Below are 12,481 nucleotides of genomic sequence, written 5' to 3' on the forward strand. Positions count from 1 at the left end.
AAGACCCTTGAAAAGTCCTCACTCTCAATTATCAGTGTCGTTTTAAAGGAAGCTAATTGTAGTGTCTACTAAGTGGACCTAACTCGCTGGAACTCTCTCATAGTTACGAAGCAAGTTATATTAGATCAACACAGAATGTGTCACTCAAACGTGAAGCGTCAAGATTAACTTAGGGAAGAAACAAAGTATAAACAAAACGGATATTAAATAGAAGAAAGGAGTTGTATAAACCAATAAAAGTTCTAACACATCCAAGGAATCCTATGAATTTAGTTAAACATAATTGAATAAGCTAAAAACATAGATTGAAGTGAAGACAAAATAAACATAAGTATTAAAGCAAATAATACCCAAAGGTTGAATCCTTGTAGCTCTTTGATGATCTCTTGCTTCTTGCTCCAACCCCTTGCACAATGAAGAACTCTCAAATTTATGATGTGTAATTAATTGGCAAAAAGATGAAGGATTAGGGTTGGAGGAGGAGCTATGAGAGCTCCCCTTTGGGGGCTATAGAAGGGTCAATTCTATGAATTAGGTTATGGGGTATATATAGGCTTGAGAAGGATTTAAATTTGGTAAAAAGTCTCCTCCAAGCAATAGGAAAGATGGAATTTTCGTTCCCCAGAGTAGAAAGAAAAGATTTGGCTTCACAAGGTAATGTCTTCTTTCCTTCTTTGAGTTTCCGCCTAATTCTGCACTTGACAGTTTTGCATAACCTTTGTAGAACGGCCATAACTTTTTCTAAAAAACTCCGATTGAGATGATCTTGGTACCAACGCGAAGCTCTTTCGAAGAAGAAGATAATGACATGTAGAACGCTCTGATCGGACTTCAGGATCACCAGAAAAGTGAGTTTGAACACAGCTGTCGTGCACCACGTTTTTGTGGCGGACCGCCGCACCTTGGCCGACGGTCGCCGCGCGTCAATTAGAAGCTTCTGACTCCTTGTGGCGGTCGCCACACACTTCTCGGCGGTCATCGGGTGTGTCTTTGTCAGCCGCTGAGCGCTGGTGGTCGTCGGAAGTGTTGCGGCGTTAGCCGAACGCTACCTGAAGTTCCAGATTTCCTACTTTCGCGTTTTGACTCCCTTTTTAGGCTCAAATATGCACATTTCTCACAAAACATGTAAAAATACCAAAATAGATAAAATTTGCAAACAATGGACATGTAATGTAACTTTGACATTAAAAACGGACCAAATAATGGTCTTAAAACAGTACAAAATCCAAGCGTATCAGTCATGCCGCCTTCGCACAATCAATGGTAGGCCTCTACAACATTGAAGGAACTGGCAGCGGAAGCGTTTTGGGTGGGATTATCATAATTTAACAATTATTAATCGAGCCAATAAATCACATAATAATCAGATCCATTTAGCAGATTATTTAGACAAAATCTATTCGCGTAATTCTCACATGTATCATGCTCATAACTTGAATTAATCATGCTTTAAGAATATTGAAACTTAAAACATGTTTTCTACGAAGCAGGAAAATACCTAATTAATTCTCCAAAGAATTAATGATGGCTAGTAGTTTCTCCACGTGACGCTTTGAATACTAGACCATGGATCTTCTCTCTGGTTCCCGAACTGTACTCCGATATCAGTGTGGCTGATCTCACCGGAATACTAGGACTTAAATAAAGAAGACATAAGTTCTACTCCTATGAGGAGAGGAAAAATTCGAACACTTCTCTATATCGGCGGGCGAAATTTTTGCTGTAAAAATTATGATTTTGCTGTAAAGAAGACAGGGATCTATGGAAGGTTTTGGATATGAGCTCATCCAATTTACTTTTTACTAATTAAATTGAACCCACAATTTATTATAAGATTTAATTGGAATATTACGAGCAGCCACTACAGAAGTAATATTGAACTCTCCCCATCCAAATCCGAAATTATAAGTAATCCGGGTTTTCGTTTAACTTTCATTTCCCGCGCTTAAGATAAAAATGCTCATTAATTAATTAATGTCTGCTATGGACTTAATGAATGAATTTCTTTTTAATTCCAAGAGTGGACTTAGCATGAAACACTTGATTTATTATTCATAGAGTGATCAAACTCCAACTAGCTAGGTTCCGAATAATAAAACCTTGTTTCGCGCTCCTCTTGAGGACATTATCAAATGAGACTCACCTCACGCACGATTCAACATAATAGCAATCCTAGCACCCCTAGATATTAATCACCACTACCCAATATATCAGGATTATTGGGTTACGAAAAACCCGCACCATTAGATAAGTCAAAGTAATGCATAATCAATACCGTATGCTCAATGCTAACCTACATTGATTAAGAAACAAATATTTATCAAGACCTCGCCTTTCAGTAGATAGCCCAAGGACAAGTCTTGCTGTTAGATCCGTTCAGTGCTATACCACACCAATGTCATCTTATTTCAGTAAGGCTTAGAAATATGCGGACTGACATTGCAACCTTTCACGATGGATAGTCTAATTCCATCTAGGTTGTGAAATTCTTCTTTTTCTTTGTTTAGGATTCACCATGTTAACTTAAAGTGGACGCCGCCCACAACCGGTCTACTAAAACAAAGACTTAGACTTTGTTAAGTTAACTTATACATTTAAACATGCAATTAACATCCATTAAATGTAAAACATAACAACATTATGAAAAAAATAATATGTTTTATTACTTGGAAAATAAAATAAGAGTTTTACAGTATTCAATCATTCGAAACGTGATTTCTAGTATACAAACTCTAAGAACATGCACATGAAATCCAATTCTCGATCTGTGAAGAAGTCCATCTGGAACACCATCCTAGGGTTGAAGAAGAAGATGGGTCTTGACGAGGATGACGAGCCGGAACCTAATGATTGATATGTGTTTGTTGTTTTTATCTATCTTATTTTTTTAATGTAGTATGTTTTTTTTTAATGAAGAATTGTTTTTTTTTATTGTAGTAATTTTTTTTAATGAAATATTTTTTTAAAAAAATGAAATTTGCTCTTTTTTATTATCTTGTCTTAAAAAATGAAATATATAAAAATAAAAATAATGATGTGAAAATGAGATAGGCTCTGGGATGGGCTCTCATTGCAGGGAAATAGGCTCTGGGATGAGCCTGCCGACGTGGTAGGATAAAACGGAGATAGGCTCTGAGATGGGTTCCGGAGATAGGCCCTTATTGCAAATGCCCTTAGAGCATCCCCAACCATGCTCTTTGGCAAGAGCATGGAAGTGGGCCTGGACCCATTTTTATTCATTTTTTATTCCTTGCTTTATCGCAAGAGCATGCTCAAGAGTCCCACCATTCTATTATTTAATTTAAATACTTTAATTACTAAAAACATTTCCATAATATTCAAATGCATTAAAAATACCCAATACCATTACAAATTACTAAAAAACTAAAAATTACGTAATTAAAATCCTAAAAATTAAAAATTACATAATTTAAATCCTAAAAATTGAGATTGAGAGAGTTGTTTGGTATAATGTCATTTGTTTTTGTGTTTGAAATGAGAGTATTTATAGATAAAAGTATGAATTTTGGGGTAAAAATAATGAAAAATTAAATTAAAAGTGTGAAAAAATGGATATATTTTATTATGAAGTGGGAAAATATTTTTTTTATTAAATCAGAAATTTTCAGATTTTTTCGAATTTTTAAAAAATAATAATTATAAAAAATGATAAACCAACGGTCAATCAGAGCATGCCACGTCGGCTGCTCGTGCTCTTGCCGTTGGCACGGACGTGGTCTATGCATAAAGCAGGACCGTGCCAATGGCACGAGCACAGCGGCAGACAGCAGGGTGCCGCGCCATCGGCACGAACGGCGTCCTTCCCCAAGAGCACCATTGGGGATGCTCTTACTTTTTAAGAAGGTATAGTAAGAGCATCTCCAACCAGAAAAGGTAAATGAAAGAGGTATATCATCTCTTTACCTTCTCAAAAAGTGAAATATATCCTTCCAAAAGTGAACACATTCCAAAATTCAAAGGAAAAAGGGAGTATATAGAAAGTAAATCATTTAAAAAAAAAATATTAGTACAAAATATATTAAAGAATATAAATTTCAATATCTTCTCAAATACTTTCCCCTTATAGAATGGTTTTTCATGAAAATAGGTAAAAGATTTTAATGGAGAGCTAAAATACCTCTTTAAAAGGTAAATATGGTAAAAGATTTTAATGGAGAGGAAAATGTATAACACATTCTCAAATACTTTTTTCTTTGGAGAATGATTTTTCATGGAAAAAAAGGTAAATATGGCAGTTACTATTTGACTTTACCTCTCCATTTATCTCTCCCTTTGGAGATACTCTTACCTTTATGAAAAGGAAAATGAGAAATATATCTTTTCAATTTATCTTTTTTCCTTGGAGATGTTTTCGGTAATAACCATTTTTAGAGAAATTCTTGTTTGATGATCCTTCATTTTATTATTCCTACCCAGCCAAAACAACTATAATTAGTATTTTTACTTTTTATCGTAATTAATTAATTTGTGAGATGAATATAGGGGTGCATTACCCTCCTTATCACCCCCTAGTATAAAACTAGGTCTAATTTAATCCTTTGGATCAACAAATATGATGGCTTTGATTAAGTATCAGTCGGTACATTATGATACTGTTTTCGTACATTAAAGGGCAATTTGGGTATCAAAACATTAGACGGTTCACAATTCAAAATTCATTTACGAGATTTACGGCATTTCTTTTCAGAAGCGATTCGTTTCCCTCCCACTCTCTCCCCCATTTTTCTTCCATCCTCTCTCCTCCCTCGTTAATCGCTAATCGATGAAAACCCTAGTCGCTGCCTCACTCAAAATCACTTCTACCGACTCTCATCTCAACGAACGACATAGAGGACGGCGAATCGGTGACCATCACGAAGCGGGAATTCCAGTTTATAATTAGGAACTTCAGTTTCAACGACGAAGAGTTGGTGGAATAACAAAATCAGTTCAAATACCGACTGATTTTGACGGCGGCGTGAAAGGTAAGACCCAAAATTTAAATTTTCTTCAAATTCCAATAGTTTCTAAACTTGAGGATTTGTTATTAGGTTGTTTGTGTACATTATTTCATATCAATTTTGATTTCTAGGTTAGTTTGTGTTGATGGGTTTTTTTCCATGGTTGAGTGGCTGATTTTTGGTTTGAATTTGAATTTTGTTAATTGATGTTGCATTGTAATTCTCCTTTTCATTATTCAACATTATTTTCAAGCTTTCCGTCTACATTAGTTAATCGGTTGTTATTGATTACCCTTTTTTACTCAAAATTGAATCTTGATAAAGTTAATGTCATTTACATTAGCATCCTATATCTGGTTGAAATTGACAAAAGGTCTATTACAATGATACATTACTATGTTATGATACATCATGTAGTTATAATACATTCTTTGTTTGTTTGTGTTTCATCATTGAATCAAATATGTACATTATTTCCAGTCTACATTATTATTTTTATATGCTCTATTTTTATATGATTTCATTTTTTTATGTGCGTTTTGATTTTCACACGGTAAATAATGTACGAAAATTAGCCTTCAATTGTAGGGTTTAATGTTTGGCGGGAGTTGAATCCATACCCTTTGGGTTTAGCAATCAATGGGGCTAGGTTGTAGTACCCACTAACAAAACAGAAACATCACCATGGGTAGGGAGTTTGAATCATTCTCCTAGGGTTTAGAAATCCATGGGATTAGGATATAGTACCACCACATGCATTTTGAATTTCATTTTTTCATGAGTTTTAGATTGCATACAATTAATAATGTATGAAAAGTGACAATTAATATACATGTGTAAGGATTTAATGTGTACATTAATTACAATGTATTGATACATTATTCAGTCTTATTTGTACATCATTCTAATTTGAAGCATTATATTACATCGATTATTTCAATCTTAGACATTCAATTTACATCTGGACTAATACATGTATGCATGTCTTATTAGAATCAAAGTGGACAACCACCGACTTTGATGAAGACATTCCCCTTTCATTTATACACCAATTTAGGGAGGAAATGGTTGTGGATTGGGTGACTGAGCGTGACACAAAAGCGTTTACATTGTTTAAAATATTTATGTACAATTTGATTTTTGTACACTAATGATAGCATTGTGTGCATTATGCTACTGTACATTATTTATTGTATGAATAGTACAATAAATGTATAAAAATGTGTACATTATTTATTAAGTGTGTTGGTAATGTAAATGTAAGGAGAACGTAACGCATCATGATATAGTAATGTACCATTGTAATAGAATAATAGGAAGAGGTACATACAAGTCATAACTAATGTAGTCTTTCACTCATATATAATGTAGTCATTGAATAGTGAAGAATGTAGTCATTCACTGCCTAAACGAATGATGTACAAAAACTCATAAATTAGGTAGTCATTCAATAGTAAATATGTACGAAAACTCATTAATATAATGTAATCATTCAGTACTAAATAATGTAGATGTCAAAGCAGCTGTTAGAAACAATATGTTTGGAAAACAATAAAAAAATTATCACGATTTATTTTTCCCCTTACGCTTCTCATTGCCTATATCCGTATCTTTTTCTGGATATGATCTCGAATCATGATGGCACATCGCACCACATGTAATACACTTTCGAAGCGATCTGCTCGCCTCCTTTATAGCATTTTCCCTTTGGGAGATAATACGACTAGCATCTGTACGGCGACCGCCGGCCAATGAAGTGTAACGACCCGCCTCGAAAATTCAAGCTTGCAAAGGAGTCTCGTCCAGCGACCGCCAGAGGATGTGCGGCGGCCCGCCGCTGAAGAGGCAGAGACTCTAGACTACCGCGGCGACCGCCGGAGGTTATGTGGCGGCCGCCGTGAAAAGCGGCGAATCCGATTTGACCTAGATTTGGGCCCAAGATTTACCATATTTTAAAGATCTTTGCTTTCTATCATATAATAATTAGGAAACTATTAAATTATTCTTATCTATATCATCTAGGATATAAAATATTCCATAGATATAGAAAATAATCAAAATATTCCTAAAATCTAGGAAAATCTTCCCAAAATATTTTATTTCATTAAATAATATAATTTTTAATGATATCTTTTAATTTAGGAATTAAAAATCATTAAAATATTCCTTCATCGTTATCTCATCGTGCGAGGTTTGCACGCACGACGAACGACGAGGGTTCACCGTCGAGATGCTCGCCGGAACGGCGAGTTCGCCGTCCAGCTTTCCCGTCAATCCGCGCGCGGGGCGCGCTGCTTCCTCTTCCCTTTTCTCCCGGCGGAAAAACCCCAAGATACTCCCTCCGTCGACGTCACCTAATCTAACAGCTCCGAAGACGCTGCTCCGGCGACCTCCCTCCGCCGCTTCGTTCTGGCGTGAGTGAACCAGCAACTGCCGCACATGGCGGCGCTGCTCCGGTTCTGCCTCGCGCGGGCTAGGGTTTGACTAGGTTAGGGTTTAGAGTTAGGGTTAAGGTCCTTCACGATCTCCGGTGGCTTCGCCACCCGATCGCTCTGTCGACAGCCTAGCGCCGCAGTGCTCCGAAGTTTGCCTCGATCATGACGGCGGCGTGGACGAGCCCCACTGATGTCGAACTTTCCATTTTTAGAATGGAATAGGATCAACATCAAACCTTATTCCATGGTATTTACATGAGGTTCCTCTTTAAGAAAGTCCCCGGGAGGGCTTAGTTGATCCAAGATTTATGTTTCATCTTTCGTTTCCTTTTCGTTTGTTTCGAGAAATCTATCGATCCATTCCGATTCTTTCCTTTTCTCTTGATTCTTTTCCGATCGAGATGTATAGATCCTGTTCTTGGATTAACGAAAATGTGCAAAAGCTCTATTTGCCTCTTCCATTTTATGAGTCTCTTCCTTTTTGCGTATGGCATCGCCACTCCCTTTGGCAGCATCCACTAATTCAGAACTTAATTTGAAAGCCATATTTCGACCCGGACGTTTTCGGGATGCCGCTAATAACCAACGAATGGCAAGTGCTTTTCCTTGTATGGATCCTATTTCAATGGGAACTTGATGAGTGGATCCACCTACACGTCTTGCTTTTACTGCTATATCGGGAGTTACTCCACGTATTGCTTGACGTAAAACAGATAGTGGATTTGTTTCTGTCTTTTGTTGAATTTTTTTCATGGCTCGATAGATAATTTGATAAGCCAATGATTTTTTTCCGTGTTTCAGAATACGGTTACTCGTGTTCACGTCGCCGCACGTTCGTGTTCATGCTCCCACTGGCCCAACGCGATTTGTCGGGAGACGCTAGAGTACGTCATTGGGCAAGGAGTTGAAGGATTCAAGAACATCAAGAACGACAAGGATTCAACCTACGGGTTTTATTTGCTTTAGTTTTATGTTCCAATTGTTTTCCCTTCAATCTATGTGTTTAGATTATTCCATTATGTGTAACTAAACTCATAGGATACTAGGGATGTGTTAGTAACGACTTTAGTTATATAATTCCAGTTTTTCTATTTAATATCCGTTTTGTTTTTACTTTGTTTCTTCCCTAAGTTAATCTTGACGCTTCACGTCTAAGTGACACATTCTGTGATTGATCAAACTTAATTTGCTTCATAACTGTGAGAAAGTTCTAGCGAATTAGGTCCACTTAGTAGACGCTACAGTTAGCTTCCTTTAAAACGACACTATTAATTAAGAGTGGAGAATTTTCAAGGGTCTTAGGAGCTTTTCGGAGTTACGTGTTAGGATTGAGAACCCTAATGTTAGTAATCAACGTTTGCATCGCATGAGCATAAGCTAGGTGACTTGTCCTATCAAAGTAATAATTGTGCTAGGGTATTGTAGTTTGGAATTTGTATAACCATAACTGTGAACGCACAACCCTGGAATTCCCCTTATCTATATCGTTTATCTCTGTGTTTTATCTACATCAAGTTGTTATTTGCTTTCAATTGTTTTCATTTTTTAAAAGTTCCCAAAATCTTTCGGTTCTCCAGATAGTAATTGAGTTCTAGTAGGAGATAGACACTTTCTGTTTGTATCCGGTACTGACATTTGGCTATACTATTTCTATTATGTATACTTGCAGGTATTAATAATGCTAAAAAATAGTGCATCAGGTGGTCACTTCCTAGGCTGATCCCTCTTGGAGTCAGCAGCTCTGGAGTCTGATTCATCTCTTCCAAGTGGTCTTCTGCTGCCCGCGCCATGTGTTGTGGATGGAGAAGCACCTTGCCGCTGCAGGTTTTTTTTTTATTGAAAAATATTTACAAACTAAGCTTCCAATACTTTATATCCAAGGATCAATGTAAATTTCAACCATAACAGCAAAATGAAAAGGATTAAGAGAAATTTCTTGGACTTGTGCACTCCATAGGCTTCTAAAAGCCGCTTATGATTTCCACATCTCTCTTCTTCCCCTCGGTCATGGTCTTTTCAACTTTGGAAACACCTTGGATAAGAAAACGATCAAAAACAGAAAATACAAAAAAAAAAAAAAGCTATTCACAATGTCATAGAAACAAAATCAAATAGATAACACCATAGTCCCCGGCAACGGCGCCATTTGAAGGGAGGAATTTTGCACGTGTGTCGTGTGCACGTGTCCCTCCTTTCAACAAGATTTATAGTTTTCCACTTTTGTAACAAATATTACTAAGTATAAGCGGCAAGAGAGGGGTCGAACCACAGACACCATGGACCTGTTAGAGTTTGTATACTAGAAATCACGTTTCGAGTGATTGAATACTGTAAAACTCTTATTTTATTTTCCAAGGAATAAAACAGATTATTTTTGTCATAATTTTGTTATGTTTTACATTTAATGGATGTTAATTGCATGTTTAAATGTATAAGTTAACTTAATAATGTCTAAGTCTTTGTTTTAGTAGACCGGTTGTGGGCGGCGTCCTCTTTAATGTAATATGGTGAAACTCTAGGATATTTTTAGCTGCGTGCACAATATGGAATATCAAGCTTCCTGGGTCCAGAGAATCCACTAGATCACAAGGTCTAGGAACTCGCGGAACGCTGAAAGATCTTGGTCGTTGGACACACAGAATATCACTTCAAAACCCTCAACCCGCGTATACTAGAATTAGTATAGGGAAGTAGGGATCGATCCCACGAGGACAGATGCGAAATCATGCATTTAAAGGGCTTTTGGGTGGTATGGCTGCTACCATGCAAATTGGGTTTGAGGAACTTATACTAGACAGAGGAAAAGATATATAACTATCTCTAGATCTAAGAACGGGAAAACAACCACGTAACAAAGATTGGCATTATATCATCACTATCTTCAAACCAACTTCCTAGATCTAGTAATGTAACTACCTAATCTAGCTAGACAGACTCGATGCATGCAGTGGGGACCATTTTTCCAAAAATAGAAGTGTACGACCAAAAAGCTGCAAAATAACCAATTCTAAGCCTAACTACCTACAAACGCAAGGCATCATCGGAATTTAACTGAAACATGATGAAAACAGAACAATGATAGTAACTCAACGGCGACCAATAGATCGGACGTCAGAAAAACGCCGAGGAACCCAACAAAAACTCAGATCTCTATCTCATAGATGAAGTAAAACAAAAACGAAAGCAGAAGTTCAAAATCCATGCACAATTCAATTCCCCTGTTCAGATCCACACTTCGGATGCTAAATCCACTTCGGATCCAAGCATCCGAGACAAACTCCGGTCAAAATCATCTCCATAACTCCAGATTCACCAAATTCTCCACAGATCAACAACAACAACAACAGATCAACTCATATTCCCCAGATCAAGTACGCAACACATCCAACAAAGAGAATAACAATCAACCTCCGGAACAAAACTCCTCAAAACATAGCATCAACATAAATCAACACAGAATTAACACCATCATACCATGAAATAAAATTCATAGATAAATAGCAAGTAGCAAAACGAACAAATCGACTTCGAAACGGCGAAGTTCGACAGAAATCAAAACATAAACGCTGGAAAGTAAATGATTGTATCTTCGCCCTCCTTGAAGACGGTGTTGCACAAATTTCCTGAAGATCAGACCTCTATTCTACCCCAGAATTCCCCTTTCCCAAGTGTGTGTGTGTGAGTTGAGAGTTGTCGTCTATCTCATGTGTGTTGCATGCTCCTCCTTATATAGACGTGAAAGTGGGTCCAACAGGGGCTTTTTGTGTGAATTGTCTTCTTTGCCCTCAGCTTCGGACTCCCCTCGTCTAGCCATTTTCTTCCTCGATTCTGCTCATTTTTCGCCTTCTTCCACTTCCTTCAATTCTTCCTTGACCTGGCGAATTTCCTTTACACACCTGGCTTAAACAATGTGTTAGACCCAGTAAATGGTTACTTTTCATCATATAACCGATGCATGAAATTATCCTTATCACATGGTCAGTCCTTAACAAAGAAAAAGAAGAATTTCACGACCTAGATGGAATTAGACTATCCATCGTGAAAGGTTGCAATTTCAGTCCGCATATTTCTAAGCCTTACTGAATAATGTATTTTATTTTATATGAATTTAGTTTTGAACATGGATTTTATATGAATTTAATTTTTCATGTCTAATTAAGATTTAAATAATGTATTTTATTTTAGATATATCTTATAGTATGACATGAATAAGAATTAAATTCTAGATTAATTAATTCCTAAACTAAGACACTAAAGATAATAAAAAATTTAATTATCCAGTCAATTAAATACCAATAGAATTTAATTAGTCTTAATCTGCCTTAAGGCTAAAGGATAATTAATGAAAAACCATAACCCAAATATCTAAGCGATAATTATGGACTTAAAGTTTATATATGGTCTCCATCGGTTGGACTGTCAAATTTTGTGAAGCTAGTTTCTAATATTATCGCCACCCACTCTGTGGGGACAATAATCCTACAAAACAGTAAGTTCATAAGGGCGGACTTCTCACATAATAAATAGAATGAACTAGAAAGTGGTTCCTAATATTATCGCCACCTGCTCTGTGGGGACAATAATCCTAAGGAACTACAAGTTTCAGGGTTCAATCAGAATTTATGAGATAGCTTGATTTTATTATCAGCACATGAACATTGTCATGGAATTGTGTTGTAGAAATAAAATTCTGTAATACTAAATCCGATGGTCGTGCTTAGGCAACATTAGGCGGCCATGCCATTTTGTGGTCTCTGGACTATTCGTCGGTGTTGTGACCAGTAAAATTGTCAAATTTTTAATGCGTATTAACCTCCTCTGGAAGGTACAAAATTTTAATTTTGCTGTTGTAAGATTTTGAAAAGTTTTATGGTTAATCTACTCAATTTCCTTACATAAGTTTATGACAAATAGTAAATTTTCTGTTTGCAGTGCAATAAAATTCGTCAAGATATCTTTTAATCCTCTTTCTGCAATTCTCAAAGAAAACAAACTCGAGGGCCAAAATTACATAGAATGGAAACAAAATTTGGATATCGTTCTCACAGCAGAAAAGTACAAGTTTGTGCTCACTACTCCACAGCC

This window comes from Salvia hispanica, chromosome 2 (genome assembly GCF_023119035.1).
Source record: "Salvia hispanica cultivar TCC Black 2014 chromosome 2, UniMelb_Shisp_WGS_1.0, whole genome shotgun sequence".
NCBI lineage: Eukaryota > Viridiplantae > Streptophyta > Magnoliopsida > Lamiales > Lamiaceae > Salvia > Salvia hispanica.